Here is a 27,820-nt window from a genome sequence, read left to right as displayed (position 1 = left end):
ATGTGTGTACATATTGCTGCCGCTTACGTGCCATGCTAAGGCTTTGAGCCAAGTAATTTGTGTTTGTATTTGGCGCCACGGTTGTGCCTTGAGAGTGTGTGGCTTTCTAGCGTTCAAGCGCTCTTTTGTTGGCCGTAAATGTGCGGCAAGAGGCGCTTAAAACCAGACAAACCCAACCTGGCCTGTCGTTTATAGCCTTTCAACTTGCACGCATATTCAAAACACTCAACCTCTTCACATCTACATATATATATATTTATATTTATAACAGCCCACTTGGCGCACTCAAAATCATTAAAGCAAACGCGCTGCGGGTCCAATAAAATCCTTAAACAACCATTGAAACGGTTAAGACCCAAATGTAAGTCTGGTTTATGCCATGTCGCGAAACGCTTCAACCATTTCACGCGCCTCAAAGGACCTCAAAAAATCAGGCAGACAGAGAACATTACAAAACATAAGCTACAGTTTTGAGGTTAACTTACATGCAGAGAAAGATATTAAACAAAAAATATGAATGATAACTTCAAAAATCTGAAACTAGAATAAATCCGTTTAATCTGGATTGAAAAAGCTCAAGCGTAGTTCTTTGTCCATAGTATAAATGGCACACATAATACATCATAAACAACACCAACGATTAAAACTGAGATAAAGGAGATTTATTTATTTAAATTTTTTATTTAGGCTCGATTTGTAAGAAAGAGCACGGTATTCTACAGTCGATTATAATACTATATCAGTTCAGAAGTTTAGATGTTATATTTAACGATTAATAAGCTCAGTTAATGTTGCGCAAAATGAGAAAAGTTTCACATCACTTTGTGCCTAGTTTTGTCTAGGCTTAAGCCATAAGATTTATAAATGACCCCAACGTGCGTGCGACGACTTAAAGCATTGTGGCAAAGTTGAAATAAGTTGTGAGACAACAAATCATTAATCAAAACTCCTTTTGGGGGATGAGACATGCATTGAACTTGTACCCTTGTTCTTCAGATCTGAGAAGCGTCTCTTAAATGTTGTTTTACAGCACCACGTGGCCTATACTAAGCATTACGTATGCGCCCTATTTGTTTTTCGCTTTCTGATTATTGATTTGTGTCGCAACAGCCGAGAAAATGCGATTGTGGTTAAGTTGGTGGCAGTGAAGCTGCAACACCAGCATCACCAGGTGGCAGGTGGCAACAAAGCCCATTGTGTTTGCTGCTACCTGGTGGCGTTGAACTCCAAGGGCGCTGTGTGAGCTGCTTGGCTTTGACTTTTATTAAACTTTTGCCTTGGCTTTACATTTAAGAATGTAAACCTTAAAAGATTTTAAAATGCTTGCAACAAGTTCCTTAAATATCAGAGAAAAACGCATTGAAATTGAAATAAATCTCGATTCATTTACAAATCAGTTAATCATGGAACTTTAATTTCATATACATATGTACATAAAATGATATATTCTTAGTTTAAATGTCGAATTTTCAGTGAAAGCATTTTCATTATTTAAAGAATCTAACAATCTTTAAGAACGAAACTGTTTTTTGAATAAACAAGATCAAACTTAACTTTTTCTGAAGCATAGCATACTTAGAAATTTTGAAATAACGAAGTTTTGGAGAAAAAAATCTCCTTTTTATCTGTGTACGCAAATTCGGGCAATCAGTTTTTCTTAGTTTAGGCCAAACTTTTATGGGCTAATAATATCGACTGAACGGAAACTATTTTTGACTTCTAAGTAGCTTTGTCCCAAACCGAAAGAAAGTATGTTTAACTTGAAGAAAACTAAGAAAGTATGAAACATATACGGAGTGTTTTTAAATATTTAAATAGAGCAGCATGTGTGTGCTTTCTTTCTGCATTAGCTGTATTTAATTTGAGCAAATATCATCATTAAAGCCACATGCACACACATGCATGCATTGCATGCGCTCAAAGGAAGCGGCTCTATTACAAGGCTGTTTGCATAGCCTCAATTTTTGGGTGGTTGTGGGGAGGCGGGACTGGGAATGGGGGGGGGGGGGGGGGGGGATGCGGATGGGAACGAGGGTTGAGGGGGTCGCAGGGCAATTATTTAGCTTGTAGCCTGCCAAAAAAGGGGCGCTATCAAGCAAATAGGCAGACACTTTGATAGGCAAAGTTCTGGCGTGCTCTGCACAATATCCTTTAGCCATTGCTTGTGCTGTGTAAGAGTATTACGATGATTTGCATAATTTTCAGCGCACCTTCAACGGCAGCTGACGTCCTTTGAAATAAGCGCAAGCCGCAGCAGCGAACGTTTTTTACTCGACTTTCTTTATTTTTGCATTTTTTTCTTGTTATTTTTTTTGATGGGTGTGTGTGTGTGCTTGGTTCGTCTTTATCTTGTTTTGCTTTGGTGCTGCCTCTTTTTTCTTTTTTTTAGCCTACATTTTTGTAACTGATGTGCTGCGTTGCTTCTCAGCTTGGATTTCGTTTTTTTTTTTTTTTCGTTGGGCCTCTATCTCTGCGCCTGATCGAAATTGCTTTTGCGGTTGCTTCGGTTGTTGTTCTTGTTGTTGTTCTTGTTGAGCTGGTTGTAGTTGTTGTTATTTTAATTTTCGGCCATGTGTGCAGCTGCCTCAACACTGTGAACCGACGGGCAGCCTTTTCTGGTCAAACATTTTAGGCCATTTTGCAATTGTCTGCCTCCTCTTTTGGTTGAGATATTCATATCAGCTCCTATTATAGCCATTTTCCGCTAAAACTGTTACTGATTGCCGCTTTGTGGTTACCATAGCTAGCAGCAACAACAACATTAGCTACAGGTTTATATCCTATGATTACTATTAATTGGGTATAATACGCTTCTGCTTAGAATTAAGAAACATTATCGTTACAAAATTTTCGAAATTCTTTCAACTTTAAAATTGTTTGTAAATTCAATAGAGTAAAGTTTTTTATTGATATTATAATTGTTGTCTATTTGAATAAATTTTGTACAATTTTAATTCGAATTTAGAATTTTCTTACATCAACAGTATTTTTTCGAGGGTATATATCTAAGTCATATTCAATTTTTTTTAATCATAATATGTTTCACTTAGTTGGAAAATAATTTTTTAGTTTTTATTGACAACGTTTTATCTAATTTCAAAGCAATTTCCACGGTATATTCTAGTGATGCTCGGCGTTTTGTATTTTTCTTCTGCCATTTGCTCTTCTTCAATTTGATTTGGGCCCAGCAATTGAGATGCAAATTGCCGCTGATTTGAATTTAATATTTAGGTTAGCTATTTTTCTTTTAAAAGATCCAATTTTGATATGCTTACTATTAGTATTTGAGTTGAATTCTACAAAGCATTTCAATTCTGGTCCCAACTGCAATAAAACTTCGCCGCAGGAATTTCAATTTCCCTTTTGCACATTTAATTTGTTTGGTTTCGTCTTGAATATTTACAATATTTGTGTAGTTCATACATATATTTAGTATTTGTTTATATGTGTAAAGCGTTTTAGCACTTGTTGTTTTTGTGTTGCTCGCTTGTCGCTTGCATTTCCCGTTGGTAAACATTTATTTGAACATTTCCTTGTGCGCTATTTACCCACATCCGTTCCTAAAGTGCAGAAGGGCAAAGGCATTTCTATTGTTTTTTGATGTTGACTGTAGTTCTTGATGCTTTTTAGGTTGCCTGTGAAGAGAAACACATTATTTTCGTATTTCAAATTATTTTTGTTCCATAATTGGTATAAATTTGCAAATATCTATCTTAATTGATTATTGACTTATTTTTAAAGATTTTAAACACAATAATTTTGGTCTTTGAATTCAAACACCCATATTGCATACAACAACTGTTGACCCAGACTCTAACGTAAATACAAATGAAAAATGTCACGTTTTACTTTTTGGGTGTTTGTCATTGGTTGGGCTTGTGCCAACATGCGACCCTCTTGACAAACTCCCAACCCCTTTGAGCAAGGACCCAAGCGAAATGTCAAATGTAACTCGACATATTTGTGTCGCGTATTTAACTCTTGGAAAATGTAATCAGCTTATATGCTTGGAGGTCGGTGTATTGAATTTAACATTCTCAACTTAAAATATAAACAATAATATGAATTTCAAACCAAAATTTAATGTTCAAGTGTAAATGTAGCATTTGAATAGATCTGAAATCATGACTAAAGGGCCATGATTTTTGGAAATTGGAATGACCATGGAATATTTTGATCATTCCCTACAACCACTTTTTGTGGACATAATTTTCACTAAAATCGTTTTCAACTGTAGTACAGTATTAAACTAGAGGTCAAACCATGACCAATAAAAATAATAATAATAATAAAAATAATAATAATAATAATGACTGTGGAATGTTTTTATCCTTTCCTTACAAGCACTTTTTTGCACCTTTGAAATTCCACAGTAGGGCTCAGTGGCAATTAATTTTCTGCTTGCAATCATTCGCAAGAATTCCAGCTCAAGCCCACAGTTAAGACATTATTTGGTCTTCAGGATTCCGGCTTAAGTTAAGTTAAGCTGTCGGCGATTTATCTTGTGAAAGATTGCAGCTTCCAGACCATACCAATGAATTAATTGCCTTTAATAATTGCAGGACTGCGAATTGTACTCTGTCCTTGTATGCGTCATTAAACTGCAATTTAAGCAGCCAAAAAGATTTTCACTTTTCCCCATTTGGGTAAATCACAACATCCAAACCATGGCCGCCATATGAGCGATCTGCAGTTATTGCTGATGTTGTTGTTGCTTGTGTTGTTGTTGTCGCTGTTGTTGTTGCTGATGCACTTGCAATTGCTGACACTGTCATGCACATCATAAATTCTTAATGGCCCCGCACGCAGTTGCAGGCTGTATCCTGCAGTACGAATCCGGCTCCAGTTGCAAGCGCATTTAAAATGCAGCTGCGCTGCGAAAATTTCGCATTTCTTGTATTCTCATATACCCTGTACCCGTTAGAAATTGGCAATTGAAGTAACGACCCGAAGGAAGCAACTTCAAATCCAGAAAGAAGATATTTCTAACTATCCTCAAAAGTCAAGTCGATTTAGTCAGTCTAAATAAGAAGATCAAACTCTAAAACTATAATAACTAGAATAAATTGTGAATAAAAGTTCTTGAATGCCATAGCATACTTATTGTTATCGATAACTTAACACGTTTTCACAGAAATCAATACAAATCGATTGCCGTGCAATGCAACTCGGATTCTATTTCTTGCTGCTTGTGGTTTGTACTATTTATTGTAGTAAAAACTTGTATAAGGAGTATCACTTCGTCTGTCAATCTCGACTCACTTGTTTTCTTCATCTTTTTATTTTGCAATCTGAACGCAATTTACCAAAATCTCCACATGGACATGTCCAAGCGCATTGCCTGACTCTTAAATTAATAATTACATTCAGAATCACTTTATCTTCCCCTCTTTCTTAATCTCTTTCCTCTTTTTTCTTACGCTAGTCAGCAACACTTCGCCCAAAACACTATAGGATTACGCACACACACACACACACACACACACACACACACACACACACACACACACACACACACACACACACACACCCACCTACACCCATATGCACACCTACACACACACACACACAAAAAACAACAAACACCAAAACAAAAACAAAACAAAAAAAAAAAAAAAAAAAAAAAAAAAAAACAAAAAAAAAAAACCCCCCCCCCCCCCCCCCCCCCCACACACACACACACACACACACACACACACACACACACACACACACACACACACACACACACACACACACACACACACACACACACACACACACACACACACACACACACACACACACACAACACACACTCCTACCTACACCAATATGCACACCTACCCATACACACCTGTCCGCATCTGCTCCAAATTAATTGCCGCAAAGTTCACTTTGCCCGCTTCTCAGTTGGCTTTTGTGTGGCGTTCGTTTCTTTTGCTTAATGATAAACATTGACCAAAAATGTCTGGCATTGATGGTGTAATTAATAAATTACCAACATATTTGTGCAACCAATTAATTACATTCTTGTGGGCAATATTTGGCTGGCTTGAATGTTTCCTATATATTTATGGGCTGACTGATAATTGAGTGGAGAGAGCGCCTGGCTTGATCTATAGAAAAACTTTTTATACCTTTATGGAATTTCATATTTTGTTAACTATTTATGTGCTTTCATAAATGACATAAAGGATAATAAATACGCGGTTGACTCAAAAATACCCTTCGTCATTATTTTACTGCTTTATGTTTCATAGCAGCTCTTTCCTTTACTTTTCCACAACTGAGGATAATATAATAAAATATTCAAATAAAATTTTGAAACATAAAGAATACACAAATTGTTTTGCATTTTCGCAATTATATCGAAAAAAGAACATCAAAAACAGTATAAATTAATGTTAGTATTCAGGCAATTCTCTCACAACAAAATCAAATATTTTTCTCAGTGCAGGTATGCACATTGTAATGAATTATACGGCGTCTATGTACAGAGTATACTGTATGACATTCATTCATTCTGCTGGCACCTAGCCAAATTGCACGCAGCCTGGTCTATGGTTCTGATAGAGCATCGCACAACACCTGATCCCCGGGTTGTGGCCATACCTTGTACTGGCTTTTGTGTTGACACGCCTCAGACTCGTCTATCATCATTAGGATAATTTATCATGCCACAAATCTAGCATGTCCAAGTGGCTGCTGCTTTATTGCCCCAATTGCAATTTCTTAATAAATATTTTAATTAAATGAAACCAAGAATGCAAGGCAATTAATTTAAATGTATTATTTAACACAAAGTGGAATAGTTAACAATTTTATGAAGCTAGCATCAAACGGTGGCATGTGGCAGCTGGTTTCAATTACTAAATTAAATATGTAATTTGCCTTTAAATACAGTATACGGCCCCACATACATATATATATATATCTTTTATTACATTATTGCGAACCATTAATTAAATACAAAACGCTGTGCGATTATTGCGTGTCAAGAGCGCGACCTGCCACGCCCCTTACTACGCCCATAGATGTTACTCCTATCTCGCAGTCTCTGTCGCTGTCTCTGTCTTTGGCTCTGCCTCTGTCTCTGTCTCTGTCGACAGTAAAATGAATGAAAGGGAGACAATTAATTGTTGCGTTGTGTATTCATTTTGGCGCTTTCAACATTTCATCTGCACTTGTCAGCCACTTTTGTCACCCATTCCCCCGCCCAGCTACCTCTTGTTAATTTCTTATGATAAATGAGTTGTTTTATAATGCGAATTCGTTGCAGCAGCACAACCTGCCATATAAATTTAATTCACTTGACATTAAGGCATTTCCAAGCCCCCATTCATCAGGATGTCCTGCTCAGTGCATTCGGTTTTCTGCCGCTTTCTGTTTGCGCTCAAATTCACTTAGTTTTATAATGAGCCTGAGCCAAGTTCGTACATATATAATTATACATATATACAAACATATATAGACATACATTTAAGCAGTCACACATTCCTGCAGAAAGTTCGCAACTGTGCCGCAAAAAAGAGTTGCAAGTTCCACTTTGAATTCAGTGGAAAGTTCACTTATACTTTGACCTGGTCAGCGCAGGTCAGGTCTGACACAGCCATGGTTTTCATGCTTAATGATGTTCAACTAATACCCTGTATTAAAGTGTGAAATATGCTTAGTCTATTATTATTGTTATAATTAAATTGTTAAACCTATAACTAGCTTGTATGCTGAATGTATAGAATTCAAAGGTCTGATATTTTTCTCTCTGTTACCTAGATGACCACAGGTTGAGTAAACCTCCTCTGCTCCTTTTATCGCTACAGGGTAGACACATTGAAAAATGCGATTTCAAATAGCGCTGTAACCTGAACTCGGCCCGGTTAACGTCGAGAGCGTTGATATGATAGGCCTGCCTGTCGGTCAGTCAATCCCTCAGTCACTCAGGCAGTCAGTCCATCAGTCAATTAGTCAGTAACTGATTGCCAAATAGGAATTGTGGTAGGTTTTCGACATATGCGTGCGCATATTCGATTAGACAAATCCCAGCACACAACTGTGCACAAAACTTTCGCAATTTATTATTTCATTTATTTTGTCAGCAGAGCTTACAAATCCCCCAGGTCGAAAAATGCGACCGACGCGTTGCGGCCAAAAACATGTATAAATTATTGCATTAAATTGAAGTTCGGACGATAAACAAAATCAGATTTAAGTCCCATTTAAACTCAGCCAAAAAGGGACTGATAAAAAAAACACACAATAACAAAGGTATTTGTTTATTGAACGACTTTTATGATACTCTGTAAGAAATGTTAACATACAGAATATTTTGATTCATTTATTTTGTGTTTTATTTAAATTATTTTTACAACAAACATTTTTGAGAGATTTTTAAAAACAGGTAGTAAAGTACTATGTTGGCAGGGTATACAAATTGCCACTTGCTTTCAATGCTTATTCAATTTTTTATCACTTCTGAACATTTTCAACCAAAATGTAACCGCATCACTTTGTGCCCTTTGTCGATTAAAGTTGGATTGAAACTGTTGATGGTTTTGCTGGAACGTTCTAGCTTTTTTTTTTGCAATAAACTAGTGTTGCAACTACCAGATACCCTGTAAGTTTTAATCATGACTTAACTAAGTACACAATACAATTACTATTAAATACACAAAATTTTTACAGCAACTACATTTTATTCAAACATTCTTGACTTGCTTATATATATTCCAGGGTTTTCCTATACTTTGAAACACATAGAATATTTTATACCCAAATGAAGTAGAAAAGTTGAGAAAATGTGATCCATTTTGAGAATCCCACTGCGTAGAACGATGTTTCTAAATATTAGACAGTTTCGGTAAAATTTACTTTATATTTTATTACTTTTTAATATATTTATATATCATTAAATTTTAAGAAATTATATGTATCTTCTTTTTTTCTGAGTGTATTTGAAGGGATTTGTTTGGCATCCATTAAATTGAGCGTTCTTTTTATTCAAAGTACTTACACACATAAGAGCAATGTCCTGGCGAAGTGCGTGCGATACTTGTATTATCCTGTGGTTCTCGCCTTGCCAAAAAGAGCAAAGCAATGCGGCAACAAAAGTGAGCTCCACAACCGACACACTCACACAAGAAAAATCCATTAACTAAAGTGTCAATTTAGTGACAGAGATAAAACGTCATACGCAACACCAACACGCACACATACGCACACACACGCACACACACGCACACACATACATATATACACACTGTCTGAGACACACACGCCACCGCTGGCGCATTTGCAAATGTCTTCCGAGCTTGTATTATCTTTATTGTTGTCCGCCTTGCAATGCAAAAACAAAAGAAAATAAACAACTAAATCAGAAATGGCGCAACGAATTGTTAATGCAGTCTCTTAGTTAAGCCTTCTGAGAAGGTAGACGGAATAATAAATGAAAATCCAAATGCAAAGTGACGTCATAATATCCAAAGGAAAGAACAACATAAAAATATTAAAAATATCAAAACAAAAAGAGAAGCCAAATAAAAAAAGTAAGATGTCAAAGCAATAACTGAACAAGCAGGACTAAATAATTTTAAGAATAAATTAAAGTTTATTAAATTTATTTTTGTTCTTTAAAAAATATTACATTTAAATTGATCAGCATATTAATTAAAGCCTGTATACATATTCTTAGTGTTCACCAAATTACATATGCCCATTGGTAGAGCATTGGAAAGGAGAGATTGAGAAAGTGAAAGAGAAAGAGCAAAAGAGAGAGAATCCCATACCGAAGAGCTGTGCACAATGAATGACAGTACTTTGTTTTAAGATTTTTTCAGTGTTTTGAGTTTGGTTTATTTGTTTGTTTGCTTTGTTTTCTTGTTGCCGTGCTTGTTGTTCTAACAGTGTTTTGTCAAAGGATCTGGGGATAAAGTTATCCTTATCCCAATCGTGCGCGCTTTTGTGTGCTTCAATAACCTATTACATGACACGTTTTGTTGTAATTTGTTCATGTTTTAGTCGCATTACGCATACGCCGCATGGGACAGCTGACTATTTTTTCTGTGTGATGACTGTTAAATGTGTGTGCACCTGGCAAGTGAAAGAAAAAGAACAAACTCCTGACACTGTCGTCGAAAGTGGCCGCAAGTCGTGCGTGCAACTTAAAGGTGGCAAAATGGAAATGTGCACACAAAAGACGTCAGCCACAAATGAAAAGGGAATTGTCTTTTTTCCTTAAGCTACAAGCAATGCGCTCAGCTTATTGACTCGCAGCCATATTTGTATGCGACGCACAGTGCCACAAAGTGCAAGTCAATATAACGCATACGAAGTCGAAGTTTCCCCACACCAGCCAAGCCAAGACCAATGCCAATCCATGACGCATCGTGCGTGCCACAACGAGTTCTACATAAAACGTTTCAGCGTAAAGTTGTACTTTTTTTGGCAAAGTAAAGCAACACATCCAAGTCTACTTGAGAACTTTTCAAGTTTGAGACGAGCGTTTTTGGTTTATGCAAAGTTTGCCAAAAATTGCGTAAAGTGCATTCGAACTGGAAGCTGAGCCACTGATGGATGGATGTGGCACATGTTGCAGCTGCTTGCATAAGGGCAATAAAATTCAGTACATGGATTTATCTTTAAAAGCATATGCCTTAACAAACAATTGGAAATGTATCTGCTTAAGATTTAAATCCTTCATCTTGTAGTGGGAAATATACATTTATTTTAAAAGTAAGACTTTTCCTATTTTTGATGGCCTCAACCTCGCCCAAGAAAGCTCTGATGTATTTATATTTTTTGAAGCCCGCATTTGTTTGTTGTCTAAAAACATATAAAAAAAAAAACTCCCTTAATGCCCATTTGTTATTTCTCACACTCCTTGTGCAATTAACAAGAATAAATACAACACTTTTGCGAGAAAAAAAAGACCTAAGCTTTGGCATTAGTAATTAAAAGCAGTGCAACTTTGTGGCTGAGTGTTGGGTGCCACATGTGACTAATTAAAATGCATTGCATGTGGCCGACTTTTTATTATGTGAAATTAAATTGGCAGATTTTTAAAGAGACGGATAACAGCGAGAAATCCACAATCATTAGTCAAAGTGACTGTGGAAAAAGTGGAAAATGTAGCGAGGCAAGCGCCATTAGGGATAACATCATCAAAGCAAATCCTTTACGTCTATCGCATGTATCACGTCCTCGCCGCCCTCCCCGCCAACTTTGCCACTTTTGATCTGACGTAATAGAAGCCCACGTTGGCTGACAGGCAGCAGGCAGCAAGCAGAAGCAGCAAATTGGTATCAGCAACAACGGCAGCGGCAGCAGCAGCAGCAGCAGAAGCAGCAATTGGTACATAAGGGAGATATCGACTCAACACTCAAGCGTCCTCGAGCTTAACGCACACACAGATATAAACGCTTACACACACAAACACACACACACACACACACACACACACAATTCTATACACATACATTTGCAAAGGCAAATCTCAAGCGCACACATATCAAAAATAAACCATCAAGCGTGGGAAAAAAAACGACGTCATATCAACATTAGTCAATGTCGTCCAACGGGCTACCCATGTCTAGGCCTTTCCCGTGTCGTTGTTGTTCCATCCACCCACAATCCTTATGTCGTGTCCTTGCTGCTTTGAATAATTGAGCGCCGCCTTTAGTGTGTGTGTGTGTGTGTGTAAATTGTCTAAAGTTTGAAAAATTTTGCGTAACTTGGTTTGCAAGGCGACAAGCGAGCTCAGCCTTGGGGCCCAGGATTCTGCCATTTTCCATGTGTCGCGTTAAATAAATATGTAACTTAAATTAGGTATTTTGTGCAAATGCGTAAATTATACTTTGCCAAATTATAAATGTTCCAAAAACTATAATCTTTATAATTTAGCTGTAATACCCATATCGATGCAGGGCGGATCAGATCGCTTTATCATGTAGCTGCCATTAAAACAATCAATTGAAAGAGGAGTTCTTGTATGAAAATCATTTGTGTTCACCAAGTAATCCTAACAAATTTCACCATTTTGAAATTATTTGAACTAAAATCATGATCAAAATCTGACTACTTTAACATAAAGGTTTCTTTAAATTTATTATCTACAGGTAAACTTTAGTCTGTGTTTAATTTACACATCTGTTATTTTTAGTTTTTTTGTCCTAGCTGTCGTGGAAATTCAACCAATTTTCTAGTGTTTTTAGTGTTTAATATATATCTCAGATGGTAAAGCATACATAAAAATATATCAATTTTATCACATAGCATTTTTCACGGAAAGTCTACCTAAGTCTAGGCGTTTATAATAATTATAAATTATCAATAAGTATAATTTGCACAAAGACCGCATCTCTCTCTCTCTCTCTCTCTCTCTGTCTCTCTCTCTGTCTCTCTCTCTGTCTCTCTCTGAGCCACACGACGTCCATGTTTGCAAGTGTCTACCTAATTGAAGCACAGCTTGTTCACTAAAATTGCATTTAAATAACAACCAAATAACAAGAACAACAACGCACAAGTAAAACAACTAACCACAATGTTGCAACACACAATACAATATTTACATACACACAAACACACACACAGACAAGAAGTAGACGACCACAAAAATCTTTGTAGACCACACATTAATTGACCAAAACTGCATGAGAAAACAAGAACTTTCTGGCCAACACACACACACACACACACACGCACAGACAAACATCGTGTTGCTGTCATAATTGATAAGCTAAAATGTTGGCTCGGCTGGTTGCACTCACTTGTCAAGTGTAAATTACTCAAGTGAGGCGTGGCAAATGGTTTGATGCCCCAAACTGATTGACTCATTGAGCTAATGACAGTTTAATACATATAATAAACGCCCATTTACTGTTTCAGCTAATTAAACGTACTGCAGCAAAATAGTTGTCTAGTCAATTAGCTCAAGCGTTGTTTTTAATGGCCGCCTTTTGAAATTCGCGGTTGTTGCAAATTGCAAGGCATGTTGAAACATTTACACGCATGTATTTAGTGCGTACACTTGCAGAAAAACTTAAACACACAGGGCAAAGAAGTCATTTAGATTTGTGTTTTTAATTTATGTAAATATGTGATTTTCAAAACTCTATTTCTTTAATTAAGAAATAATTGAGCAAGTTTCGTAAATAATCTATTCCAAAATTATCTTGCATTTAGGATTTGACAAACAAATTTATTTCTTTGCGTGTATTGCTTGCTTTTTTGGTTTAATTTTGTTGCGTTTGGTTGTTGACGTTGTAATGCATTTACACTAAACAAGCGGGCCATGCACACACACACACACACACACACAACTAGCCACACACACACACACATGCACAAACACTTAGCCATGCAAATATCAATTTCGGTTTTACCAGCTAAGGCAATCTGCCTTTGGGGTAGGTCAGTAATCGGTGGGAGGAATATCGTAAAAGTGAAGGATAGACTCTCTTAAGGGTTGTCTCTCTTTTGCGGTTTCTCTTTGGTACTTTAGCACATTTAAAAGCTCTCTCTCGCGCTCTTCGATTGCCATTCGTTTGTCGAGCTTCGTTTCGTGAGACTTGGCCAACTGCATTTCAGTTGACTGTCGGCTCGCTTTGGCAAAAGTTTTTGTGATGTTCCTCTGTTTTGTTTCCCGAAACTTTGTCACCAAATTATGCGCAGGCATAATGCACAAACTATGTACTTACATTTTCTTATCAGTGGCCCACAACTAGCTGTTGCTATCGCTTTCTTATGTCCAGGCTGTTTTGCCTTTAGCGACGTGACCAATTTGGGTTAGCTATGTATGAGCTACGGCAAGCTGATGCGGAGAGTTGATCTAAATGTTTCTAACTGACAGACGAAACCATAATCATGCATGTCCATAGAAACTAGAAATTTTCGAAAAGTATTTTTTTTTTCTTGCTGTTTGGTAATGCAGAGAATCTCTTAAGCGGTCATCTTCGATTATAGCACTCTTGTTTGTTTTGATATGCGGTTCTTAAATAATAAATGCACATTTCGTGCTGGCTTGTAACAGCACCACAACATCAGCACATCCTTGAGATTGAGAGCCCCGTTTCGGTCGACTTACGCCACGAGCAGGTCACGTGCATAGCAGCTGTTTCACACCAATTACTTGCAATTTGCATACAACAAATACCCAAACCGCATGCAAATGTTAGTGAAATGCAGACGTTGCACAGCAGTTGCAGCACTGCCCCAGCAGGTTGCATATCAAATGTAATCAACATTTGGAGACACACCACCCGCCACCTCCTAAACAAAAAACTTTCGAGTCCAGGCAAAAAGTTTTGCCTGCTCAGCGGCTGACTTTAGAGTCTATTAGACAATGAATTAAGCAACGCAATGAGATCAATTGTTTGAAAATGTCAGAGCATCCGGATGTGCGGTAGTTCGACGAAAATCTATTCAACAAATGGCCAAAGTTAAAACTTTACATTGGTTTTTGGGTTGGGGGTTTTCTGGCCATAGAGTTGTCGCACTTGTAAATTAATGATTTCAGCCAAAACCAAAAATAAAAAACAAACTTTATGCCACTGACAGTGACAGTGACAGTGGCAGTGGCTGCAGAGACAGCGACAGCGACAGTAACTGTGACAGTGACAGAGACAGCCGACAGTGGAGCGGTTCGTTTGAGTTTCCGCCACTAATCAATACTTCAATATGGACAACAGGCACTTACCCGATGCTAATGAGCTTAAATTGTGTTGCAGAAAGCAGTGAATCGGCATTATTTCATTAGCGTTCCCAAAAGTGATTTATCTAATCACAAAAGCCTACTTACCTCAACCAGAGTGGGTGAATGACTCACTTCATTAACTAGACAGAGAGAAGCACATCAAATGCGGCTCTCTAATTAATTTCCGACTGCTGTGTCTGGCATTTCAATTTCATTTAAATTGCAAAACAAAAACAGAAAAGAAAAAAAAACATAAACTGAAAACAACATCATTCATATGCACATCATATGCCCGCATAATCAATGTGTGTGGATTCCGGCACGAGGAGAAAATTCAACAAGTGCGCGTTGGCGGTTCACAAATTGCAAATGAAATTTGATGCTGACTTTGCTTGCTGCTTTTGCTGCCTTGTGTACAGAAACAACATGAAAAATGTTGCTCTTGTAAACAATCAGATAAGCGGCTTTATACACACACATCTACACACACACACACATTAGGTATGCATGCATATAAATCTCGCAGGCTTTTGACCCCAGTCTGTGAGGCTGAACTGAACTGAACGAGTATAATCGACTATGAAAATGCCTTCATAATATATATTTATATACAAATATATAAAATATTTTACTTATTCAATGATTTTTTAGTTTACCATTTATTTACTAGCTATAGAAAAAATAATATCTTTACATTTTTACTTTACAATACGATTTTAAGATTGCAATTTATTAACTATTATCTTTATATTTACAAAAGATACTTCGGAATACTTTGAACTGTAAATAAGTCTTCCTACTTCCCATGTACACATTAAATCTTTGCGCAATTATTTGGGATTTACGCATTTATTGTTGAGTTCATTAACTAGAGAAATTTGATGGGTAGCAAAAGCTATTTAAGCTTCTAAGCGCCCCAAAAGTGCAAACACAAATTTATATTCTATGAAGAAAAAAAAATTATTGAAATGCGAGCTAGATAATTTGCATACTTGATAACAAACAAGTATTCTTACTTAACAATAAGTACACTTATACATTGATACCATATCTGTGATACCCATTATATTCATTAGATGGCTACAGGGGATACAAGGACTAGAACAGATACTGAGACATTGTTTGCTAAGGAAAGTCGAATGTAAAATTCCAAATTGACATTTAGTATAATAAATAAAATATATCCCATTGTTGTTGTTATTACTTTTGCTGCTAAGCAATGCTTAGCCTGAGCATCAGTCGAGAAAACTTGTGGACTTTGTTTTACAAATTATATTAAATATGCAAGACAATGCTTGCGAATAAATCCTCTAAATGAATTTGAAGCACGCAAACACACGCGCCAATAAACAGTCCACAGAGTCTCCTACCGCACCCACTCACACACACACACACACAAACACACAGATACATTTTACACACACATACACACTTATCTGACACAATGTTTCGAGCACAAATTGTGAACAATTTTCTGCGTCACTTTGCGCTGCTCGCGTAATGTTTATTGGAAATTACTTTAAGCATCGGCAACATGTTTGACAATCTCCTCATATTCCCTCATGCTTAGTGGCTCTATTTATATGAGAGTCAACTTGTATGTCTAGCACATAAATCTGTGCTAAACTGTTGTCAACTTTTTGAAAAATTAAAACTCTACTCACGTTCGCCAGCGCCAAAAAGTTTTTCGGCTTTCATTAAACACTTGAAAAGCTTTGACGTCATTGGAAAGGAAAACTGCAAACAATGTTTGAAAAGTGAAACTTGTAACAGGATTGTAAAACTTATCGATTTAAATGACATGACGATGGCATTTGAGATGAGTGCACGTCTCACTTCTCCAAAAGTGGTTGAAAATTAATTACAGACAGCCAAGCACCAAGCACCACCAACTTTTTTGTAATCTAAAAACAAGTTTTTTTTTAAATTTACATTTTTATAATTAAATTGTTAAATAAATTAATTAAATAAAAGAATGGAATTTTAATATAAACTCTTAATCAAATTATGATTATGGTAAACTTGAAGCGTACATTCGATTTTTTAGAGTAGTTGCACTACTTTTTAAATTGCGCGCTCATTGAATATACATAAAATATAATCTTATTTACACATTTGCTTGTTGCTGGTTGGAGAAAGTATTGGAATCACGTCCATCTGGTTTTGGGCCTTGACTTTGGTATTTTTAGATACTTATATTACAACAAACTATTGTTAACAGTACATACTATAACCAAATCAAACTTACAATATTAATGCCGTGATATTTGTATCTACCATTTCATTTCAGTTGAATTAGCCAAGTGCTGTACGAGTCCTTGCTCTGGATACAGTTAGTTCTTGGCTTTGCGTTGTGAAACAATTTGCACAACAAATCAATTTATTTTCCAGATTGTATATTACGTGACTCAATTACAAATTGCCTTATTTCCAGAGAGAATTAAGCAAGCAAACTTAACTGGGCCAAAAGTATGCGACAAAGGCGACTACACGAATGGGCCAACAACTAAAAGCATTAGCCCAACAAATGGCAATTGGCTAATGTAATGAGTTACCCAGTCAGTACGCGAACAGCAGGCCCCATATAAAAATGTACATATTTAAACATTTGTAATACTTTCAATGGTTACAGCATATAATTAGCAAATCGTCATTCTTCTGAAATTATAAAAGAATATCTTCACAGTTGTTTTTTTAATAAAATCTATACATTAAAGGAAATAAAATGAAACAAACAAAATGAGACAAATCTGCAACCATTTTTAAGAAGAAGACAACATAAAAATAATGAAGTCAGTCACACCTTGTTAATCGAATATCTTGATTTGAGTTGGATAATATTTTACTTAATAAGAAAAAGCCAAAATAACCGTATTTAAATCCGAAAAACACAGCTCTTAACTGAACATGCTTCTGGAAGCAGGCAAACAGAATAATTGCTTAAAAGCAATTATTATTTAATTAGCGGCGAGGCATAAGCAAAATTAAAAAGAAAAAATACAAAAAATACCATGAATACAGCACGGCGTTGAAATGTGGCCCAAGTGGGAAAAAATAGGAAATAAAAGATAAGTGAAAAAGGGAGTAAGGCAAAATATAAAGAATAGCACACTATTAAAATCGATCTCATTACTTAGCGACCGTGGTGGGAGCGGGGTAAGCGGGGTAAGCGGGACTAAGAAGTGGTCAGTCAAAAAGTTTAATAACTGCAAATGCTTAAAACACAAACCACAAAAGTGAAAAGCTCTCAGAAATGTGAACTATATGAAAAAAAAAAAGGGGAAAACGAAAAACAAAAGCCAGCCAAGAAATCAAAAGCAAAACTCAATCAGGCATTAAACATGAAACAAAAAAAATGTAAAAGAAAAAACCAAGGGAACGAGGACAGCTCGAATGGTGGGATGGTGGTGGTAGATGGTGATAGTAGAAGAGTGTGCCTAAGCGGATGCGGAAATAGCACGAGTTAAAGTTAGCTGCACAGCACAACGGAGGCCATCTTTGAATTAGTGCATTTCCGGTAAGCGTAACGGGCTTGGATGAGGAAAAAAATGTTTTTAATTTCTATTTGCAACAAGCGAATGCCCAAAGGGCATTCTTTATGTTCTCTCTACCTTCCTCGCTCTCTCTCTCTCTCTCTCTCTCTCTCTCCCTCCCTCCCTCCCTCACTCTCTCTATCTGTGTATTCGTTTGAATTTGCTTTAGTTTTATGTTTGTGTTTTTTCTCTTTGTTTTTTTTTTTTTTTGTTTTTGCTGCAAGTTTTGAGCACAAATATTTAGCAGGATTTTTGCATTGTTTTGAAATTTGAGCCAAACGATGCAAAAATTTCCGAAATGAAATGAAAGAGTGAACTGGACTATGCCAGTTAAAATATAAGAATATTTAAATAGCACAGCATTTACATATGTAAACATATACAATTGATGAAATTGCTTTTCACAATTGCACAAGTTAATAGACTCACAAATAACATGAAAAGTCATACAATGAATATTTTTAATTGAATTGCGCTCATGCTGTAGCACTAAAAACTTTGCTAATCAGGCTAAGGGTTTATCAATCTATTCTATTGACATTCATTTGACATGCTGATCTTAGTTAAATGGTGTGTCGGCTTGCTGTCAATGTGGAATTTCTTTGCATAAGTTGCCTTTGACAAAATTAATCTCAATTGAACTGAATGTGAATAGTTGCACATAGTTCTGCTGAAAGTGTATTAAGTTGATTGCTAAACAAGTCGGGAACTGGATTAAGCACCATCAGGTCAAATACAAACATCTAATTTAATATTCGTAGATTTCTAGATTTCGAAATTTTGACTTAAGATTTTAATTTTAAGAATCACACTTATGAGACTTTTTTGGATTAAATTAAATACAATTGTTTTCTTCTTTATACAGTTGAGGTAGGTAAACATGTTCAGATATTCTTAAAATTCCGAATTTTCTTACTTGAATTAAGATTCAGGAATTCATTTTTTATTTAGTAGTGGAAGTAATCAAGTATCATCTAAATATGAATCTAAATCAGCTTGACTCAAAAGTGTAAGTTCTTTAAATAAGAACTGCAATTTAAAAATTAACTAAAGCAAAATTAAATAAAGAAATTTAAGTTTTCCAAATTATAACAATAATGATATTCACTTAAAAATATTAAAAGCAATTAAATCTAAATTGTTTTGATTTAAATTGAGCAAACTGACAAAAATTAAATTATATAAAAATTCGTTAGTATAATGATTTGGCTTACATATATCAGCTAACTTCATTAAATCAGTTAAGAAAGTGTAATTTAACCATGTTAAGTTATTCATGGAATGTTGTGCTCAACATGAGCAAAGTGATTCAAAAGACAGCCACAAACAGGTTGCTGCCAACCACAGTTTGCTGCACCTGAACAACATTTAAAGCCGCCACAGTAAAGTCAAGAGCCGCAGCCAGGACCTGCCGCAATTAACTTTTGGCGGTCAATTAGCATTGGTTGTGGTGCATCTGCCACAGCAACCCATATACAGATTATTTGCAGCACTTTACACTCAGAAACGAGTAAGTTTAATGCACGTCACTTTGTTCACTTGTACACATTGACAGCCAATAAAATTGGCAACTTCACAACACACATAATAGCACAACATAGTAATAATAAACCAAACAAATGCCGGACACAGCATTTCATGTTCACATTCATTAAACACGGATCCGGCTGTTTGCAATCGTTATAGGAATTTAGCTTTAGTTCGGCCTCGCTGCGAACACAGACAGAAATATGGGGTATGGAACTAACTTTCACACAAGTTGACACCAAGAGCGAAAAAATCAACATTCTATTGTAAAAATGTATTTCAAGTACGACTTCAGTAGTCAGAAGTTTTAATCTGAATTGAACCGAAGTTAAGCGTTCTTAAAACAGGCATATAAAATATCTGTCCAAGTACATTTCAAATCAACAAAATTATTTCTTCATCTTATTTAATTTAAGGCCAATTAAATTTAACTTGATTACGATTTTTTTCTCTCTGTACACTTGTTGGCTTATCGATTGCGCCAATTGTTCAAATGAAATGGAATCATTAATGTTGTGCTTTTAAATGCTTAGGTCGATTCCAAAATAAGCCATAAATGTAAACGTAACGAATCAAACCACATCCACAAATTGCATTCATATGAACCAATTTGCACTTGAGACTCGCCAAAATGGTAAATAACAAAAACAGCAGCAAATCCATTTTCAATTAAGAATTGCATAACTTTATGGGAACCGCAACAATGCCAAAAAATGTAAACAGCTTTTACACACTCAGAGGCACACAGAGCGACCCACATTGCAATGCAATTAATATTTATTTTGGCTTACCGGTTAAGCATTGGACTACTTAAAGTTCTACTTAATTGAAGCAACTTTCGAAAACAGCAGCAGCTGCTGTTGTTTGTTCTTTGCCACATGGCTTCTAGCTAGCTCTGATTATTTTTAGCTACCCCCTCTAGACTTTACTCCGCTCTGTCTCTCTCTCTCTCTCTCTCCGTGCCTTCTTTCTGCTTTCTGCTCAGCTTTAATGCAAACAGGCTAAGAGCTTTGCGCCATGTGTACAATAACAACAATGGCAAATGAACAGATAAAATGATAATATCCATTTGTCTGTTTGCTGTTTGGAACAACAAAAGCAAAACCAATGAGTAGAAGTCAAGTATGCTCAACTGTGTGATGCCCTGTCTCTCTCTATCCCTCTCTCTATCTCTGTATCTCTGTTCCAATGCTTTCTCTCTGTTTTAACACCTAGCATAAATATTTACTACAATTTTGAAATCCGGTTTGTATTTAATTCACTTCTTTTTTTTCCTTTTATACCTCATATTTTTTCTGACAATATGAAATCAGTTACTTTAGTCTGAATTTTTTCAGGATTCGTAAATAAAAATCAGTTTGTACTTAAATTTTTTGCAGGGCGATGTTCAAAATGGCAATTCCAAAGCAAACGAGAATCAACTAAAAATATGAGACAGGCGATCCCTGAAATCTCAAAAGTACTATCATCGTGGTTTTAAATCAAGTTCGAAGTGAATCCATCGCCATTTCTCTGCCGCGATTAATTGACTTTTGATGTATGTATTCCAAATTACTCTTTCTGCTTGTCACTGATGTACATATGCATAGTTGAATGCAATGTTATTCTATACAGTTTTTGCTTGCATAGGGTATCACAACAACGATTTGTTAAGACCCTTAAGCGGATTTTGCGTTGGCTGCTGTCAACTTTTGGTTGCCATCAGCAACCATGACAAAATTTAATTGATTTGCATTCGACAAACAGAAAACACATGATGCATTTCAAGGAGGACAGCTAACTGTGGCTGCTGTGGCAACAGCGATGGCATTCGGAGTATGTGACATGGTTTTTAGTTGTGTCCACAATTGAAGTTGATTTTGACAAATGTATAGAGCTACCTAAATGAGAGGCGAACTGACACAACCCAATTAGTGATCGGCGAGCTAACATAATGCATAATTAAAACTAATGCTAATCATGTCTGACAACTGTCAGTCAACCCTGATGGGGATAACGCAAAAGTCCAGCTCACAGTCAACATTAATTAAGCATCATTAAGCATGTTGTAACAGCATCTGTCAGGCCTCAACAGTCTGCGTGAAGACTCGAAAATTAAAAGTCACATAAAAAAGACACTTTAGCCGATTGCCAAAAGCCCACTTTTCTTTGCCAAGACTAAGAGCAACCACCAATAAAGTCAGTTTATAATGATTGATATGCCCATTGACAAAAACACGCAGCTGAATGGGTAGTTAAATTCTTTCAAAGTTGGCTAATAAATTAAACATATTATGCAAGTTGCGAGAGAGCTGATCAGTGATATAAGATAAACAATCACATTATATACATACATAGTCATTAACTAAGTAATAAGCTAGATTTCCTAATTAATTTTGAAAGGGGAATTCCTAAACCTTTTTGATTTACAAGATGCTTCTGAAATTTAAGCACATTTAGAATTATAAGCTTAATTTAGAATTTATAGCTTAACTTAAAATCTACCACATCTACATCAAACTTGATTTAAAGAACGAAGAATATAATCTTAAATTAAGGTCTATCCGTTTTTTATTAAATATTTCTTTATTTGAAGAATTTATTCTAATGTAATAGAAATGTTTATGTTTTTTGGTATCGGTAAGTCGAGCAGTTTTAGAAATGAACTCATTTTCGTTTTAATTTATTGTTATTTTTTGTTTATCATGTTGACAGGCAAAAAAGTTTCGCTTCGCTGAAAAGTATGTGTGTGTATGTCGAAAATGAAGAGCGACAGATTGGTAGAGTATTTCATCAAATTGAATTCAATCACGTGCCAATGATCAATCGATGCCTGTCAATGCGGGAATACAATGTTGAAGCCAACGAAATCATGAATGAAACGTGGCTAGAAATCAATATTAAGATAAAAATACATCGAAATGTGTGTGCAGGTTTGTGTGCAGGTTTGTGTGCTTGTTTACAGCGAGTCAGAGCTGATTGAATGACTTTTGACATTAGTGCGCAATGTCGTTAATCAAAATGTTGCCGAGTCCTTTACAAGCAGATCTGGGCCAAATCACCTAAAAGCCAAACAGTCAACACAATATGTCACTGCTATATATGTGTGTATGTCTGCATATGTGTGCGAGTGTGTGTGTGTGTGCGTGTGTGTAATATTCACAGTTATTCTGTGCCTTACACAATGGCCTACCTTTTGACCCCACAAGCAGTCAGCCTTAAAAGACGACCTTGCAAACGACTTTAAGCCAAGTGTCCAGTTCATCGTAAAGCGTCTCCTGGTTAATTTTAGCCAAATAAAAATCAGTTTTATGACCCACAGCCATGAAGTGAAGTCCTTCACTTGAAGCTTTCGCATCGACTTGTTCCTCTTTTGCTGCTCTGTGTGCTCATTAAGAGTCTTCCGGCTTGCAAATAGCTGCTTATGTGCGTAAGTGTATATAAGGGTGTAGCACATAAGGCACACACTTATGTAAATGTGGCAGCAACAGCTACGCGTCTGGCCAGAGCCAGAGCTGGCTGCATTGGCCACACAGTGTTGTCAATTGTGCTGCGGGAAAACTCTATTTCCATGCTCTGAAAATCGGATCGTTAAATGCAACTATGTTTTGGAAATCATTTGGTTAGCTTAAAAATGATATTCAAAGATGTCTTAAAGATAGTTCTTGGCAATTTCCCACCCCTGGGCGGAAAGTGAATAGCGAAAATTCATCTTTTAAAAATCCTTTTTAAGGCTCTTTAAAAAATATTAAATATGTGAACATTGGGAAAACTCGCTCCAGAAGTCTTAATGATGTCGGAAAACTATTGCAAGCAATTTATATTTGTTTTTAAATAATTTTTTAACAATAAGTCAAACGCTATCTAACCAATTCCCATTTGTGTGAACAATTTGTGAACAAGCTGTATTCTTTGTTTGATTGCTTTGAAACATTTGAATTTTTTCACCCGACGAGTCATGCAAAGCTTGAATATATTTTTAGTAGCTACTCATTTTAGAATGAATTGACATTCTAGCCAACTATTTAAATATACATTAAAAAATCTTTGTACGCAAATAAAATATCTAAATCAACTACAACTTTTTCAAAGTTTGCAGCTTGTTGAAAAAAAAAAAAACAAATTTGTTCATTTTTGCACTCCAACCCCCCCTCCCACAAAACCAGCTATTTTTGCGTTTTGCTTGTTCAAAGTTGACCAACACTAAAACCATGCAGGCTGCTGATGCTGCTGATGCTGCGTCTGCTGCTGCTGCTACTGCCACTGTTGATGTTGATGCGTGTTCATTTGCTCAGCAAACTGTGTGTTTGCCAGTTTGTCCGTTTGGCTGTCAGTCGGCACGTTTTGCGTGGCGCATGCATTTCATAGCAAATGTGTAAATACAGACACAGACACAGACACAGACACAGAGACACACAAGAACACACATGCAACATAGCAATGGCCATATGGCAGTTGAGTCCAGTTTAGTTACGGACTATGACCTGATTCCTTCGTCCAACCTAAACGCCACCCCCCCAGGCACCATGCAACTTGATGTTGTTATTGTTGTCTTTTTAGTCAAACGCATAATTATGTCACGTAAGCTTAGAGCAGTTAACTCTGTTGTTTTGCCATCTAGCAGCAATTCCAACGAATACAACGATAACGGCTCTCAAGTGACCCTTAATGTTTTGGGGGCCCAGATGAGCTGTCGGGTCGACAGTTTTGGGCCACAGTCTGTTAATATGGCCATTGGTGCATTGTTTGTTGTGTTTGCTATGTAGTGAAGAGCTAAGTGCGTATACACTCCATTGACTGCCTGGTTGGCCGGGATGCTCAGTTGCTGCTCAGATGAGTAGTTGTTCTGTATCCTAGTTGCTGCCGCTGCCGCTGCTGCTGCTGTTTGCTTTTGCAATGTTAATTGAGCTGAAAATCACTTAACCCACTTAAAATGCTGCACTTGTACACAGAAACGCAAACCAAAAAAAATTCTAGGTAAAACTTGGCTTAATCCAACAAAACACAGCTAGAAAACTTTGAGCATTGTTGTGGCACCCAGCAGAAAAGTCCCGAACAAAAGACATTCAACCCATTGTGCGCATTATGTGAAGAAGGTGTGTGTGTGTGTGTGTGGGTGTGGGTGTGGGTGTCTTCCATAAATGCAGACAACAGGAGAATATGTGGGTGGTTGTTATTTGTGGGCTTGTGCCTGAATTGGCTTAAATAGATAAAGCATTAGAAAATTGCCAGTTGAGACAAGTTGAGTGGTTGCATTAAAAGAAGAAGCAGATTCTGAAATGATTACACTACACAGCAAAAAGTTCTGTCACACTGTGTCTTCAAAAATGCAGTTCTTTGTGTTGGATTTGTCACAACAATGAATATATTCCTCTAAATAAAAAATAATATCTAAATGCGTTGGAAACAAACAAAGTCGTTCAACTGACACATAAAAATAAGCTCATAAACGCCACTGGAAAATATTTGTTGCTTGCCAAAAAGCCTTTTAAAGCAAATGCTCAACAACCTCTGTATAATGTGGCAGGATTATTTTACGCTAGCGAAGTAGCTTTTAGCTACACTTCTGACGAGATGCTTCATATATTTTAACTCTACTATATTCCGCTTTTGTTCTTTTCTGAATGCCTTCTTTTAGTTACTCGCAATAAAGAATTCTCAACTTTTTGTTTAGCACTACAAGAAGTGCTTGGACGCGCTTTGTTGTTCTGCAATTTGTCTCGAATTATTTATGAAATAGCTGAGCAGTACTATGTTGTAGATGAGAAATGTACTTTGTCGCTGCTGGCGGAATGCTTTCAGTAGTATTAATAATAATAGTTTTAAGAATTTGCAATTGTAAGCAGCGACAGTCAAAAACTCATCACAGCAGAGAAAACCACTTTTATTTCTAGTTATTTAAATGTAGCTAATTTTATCTAAAGTCGACTTTACTCTTACTTTGACAACACTTCAAAAGCTGTCAGTCAATTAAAAATACAAAAATTTCTCCCAGGGCAAAAAGTTAAAAGTTTGTTGTCTGTTTTCCTGATTATGTCGAGTGTTTTTCAGAGCATAGATATAGTTATTAGTTAGCTTAGAGCCAGCACTGGCAATTGACCAACTTTACTGGCCAAAGTTTTTGGCTAAACTCAAATTGCCTGAAATTTCCCTAATAATAATAATAATCAATGAATTATGACGGCTGTAAATTGCCAGTTGCCAAGAAGCACATAAATTTCCAGAAAAACTATATGGTTGTATAAAATTGTGGGGCGTATTTAAGTTTGGGGGTTTGGTTAAATCTAAGTATACCACAGCCACACACACAATAAGTATAGGCTTCCCACACAAGTCAAATATTTTAAAACAAAGGCTTTCAATTTGTGGACGGATAAGTCACAAATAAAAAAGTTGAGAATTTGTAAAGTATGTGTTTATTGTGTGCAGAAAACAGCTTAAGGGCTTTTACTGAATTAATTTGAAGCGACTAAAAGCGCATTAGTTGGGGAATATAAAGACAAAAAAAACTCAAATTAAATGAATAAAAATGAATAAATATTTGTCACAGGGCAATTAATTAAAATTCCAGCAACTAAAATGCTTATCTACTCGTAAATTATAATCCGTGTCGGATATCCGCACATGTCAAAAATATCATATAACGATATTTAATTAATTCATTAAAAAAATATATATATATTTTACAAATAAATAAAATCTAAGCGAGTAAACAAATAAGCAAGTTCTAGTCGAGAGAGCTCGTCTAGAAGATATCCTCTTCAGTATATTAAGTCCCTTAAAACCCATGTTCGAGTTTTGTATATATTTTTAATATGAAAATACGTTTTAATAATATTATATTAATATAACTAAATGAACAATTAATCAATGTAATGTCAAAAGTATAAAAATTATGAATTGTTTTTTTTGCTACCGGTAATCTATTAACACACTCGATAACTGTGGTAACTTCTAAATACCATTTTTAGCAATGCATAATGGCACAGAGTATAAAAATATATTACAATGCGCCACTGCAATGCTTGGGTACATTTGGTAAGCGGATTTATTAATGTAAAAGCCACATGTGTAAAAGGAAAACCACAGAATAAATGTCAAAAATTTGAGCTGCAGCAGCTAAAACTTACTGAAGTCTTGTCACATGCATGTAAAATGAGAATGTTCTCTGCGTAATTTGTCAAAAATATTTAACACTGGTTAGGCTGCATATGTTTCGCATACACAGAGCTGATTAAGCCAAACAAATACTGATTTATTGCACAACAGTCTTGTCAGTTGAGAAATTGTGGAGCAGAATAAAAACAATGCCCAAGGCATCCTCAAAATTCTTTAATTGCACAGCAAAAGTACAGATGATTGAATTTGGCAATTTAATATCATAAATACAAACGGCAGCCTCATTCAATTGCTATGAGTTCTGCATTTGCGTATCACAAAGCAAACTTCAACATATTATTGGAAAATTTATTTAAGTTTGGTTTTTAGCTTTAATTTGCAATAATTTCTGTAACTGACAGGCAGAGAGAAATGTTTGCTTGTCAGTTTAATCAGGCACAACCATTTAACAATTTATAAAAAATGTAATTCATCTTAAAAGCAAATATATATGGTTTACATCACAAAGCACTTCATAATTGTTACAAATTAAAACATTGAAAATCGAGTATTGCGAAGTGTGCAAAAAAATGTGTATATCCAAAAGGCAGCTGTTGTTGGTAGTTGTTCAGTAATTTCCGTCCTTTTTGTTTTTTGCCAGCGCAAAGTGGATTTAAGAGTGGAAGTGTTTTTTGTAAAATGGTTGCATAATGGTTGAGCATTTTTAACTTACTTATATATAATATTTTTTGCAAACCATTTATGCAATTTGCTGAAAACTTAATTGGCTGTTATACAACCAGTCGTAAAATGAGCTTTGCTGCCATGTTTTGCTTTTATAGTAGGCACCTAAGGAATTCATCTCTGTGTGCAACTTACTCCACCAACAGCAATCAAGGTTCATTGCTTATTCGCCGTGGCTTCAGCGTAACTGAACTCATCCATTGCAGCCTAGTTTTACCGTCTGGGCCAAGTCAAGCAACAGAATTGCCGCTAAAGCGAATCCCCTTGGAAA

This window comes from Drosophila grimshawi, unplaced genomic scaffold (assembly GCF_018153295.1).
Source record: "Drosophila grimshawi isolate 15287-2541.00 unplaced genomic scaffold, ASM1815329v1 contig_311, whole genome shotgun sequence".
Classification (NCBI taxonomy): Eukaryota; Metazoa; Arthropoda; class Insecta; order Diptera; family Drosophilidae; genus Drosophila; species Drosophila grimshawi.
The sequence above is the reverse complement of the archived record's forward strand: the minus strand, read 5'-3'. Positions refer to the sequence as shown.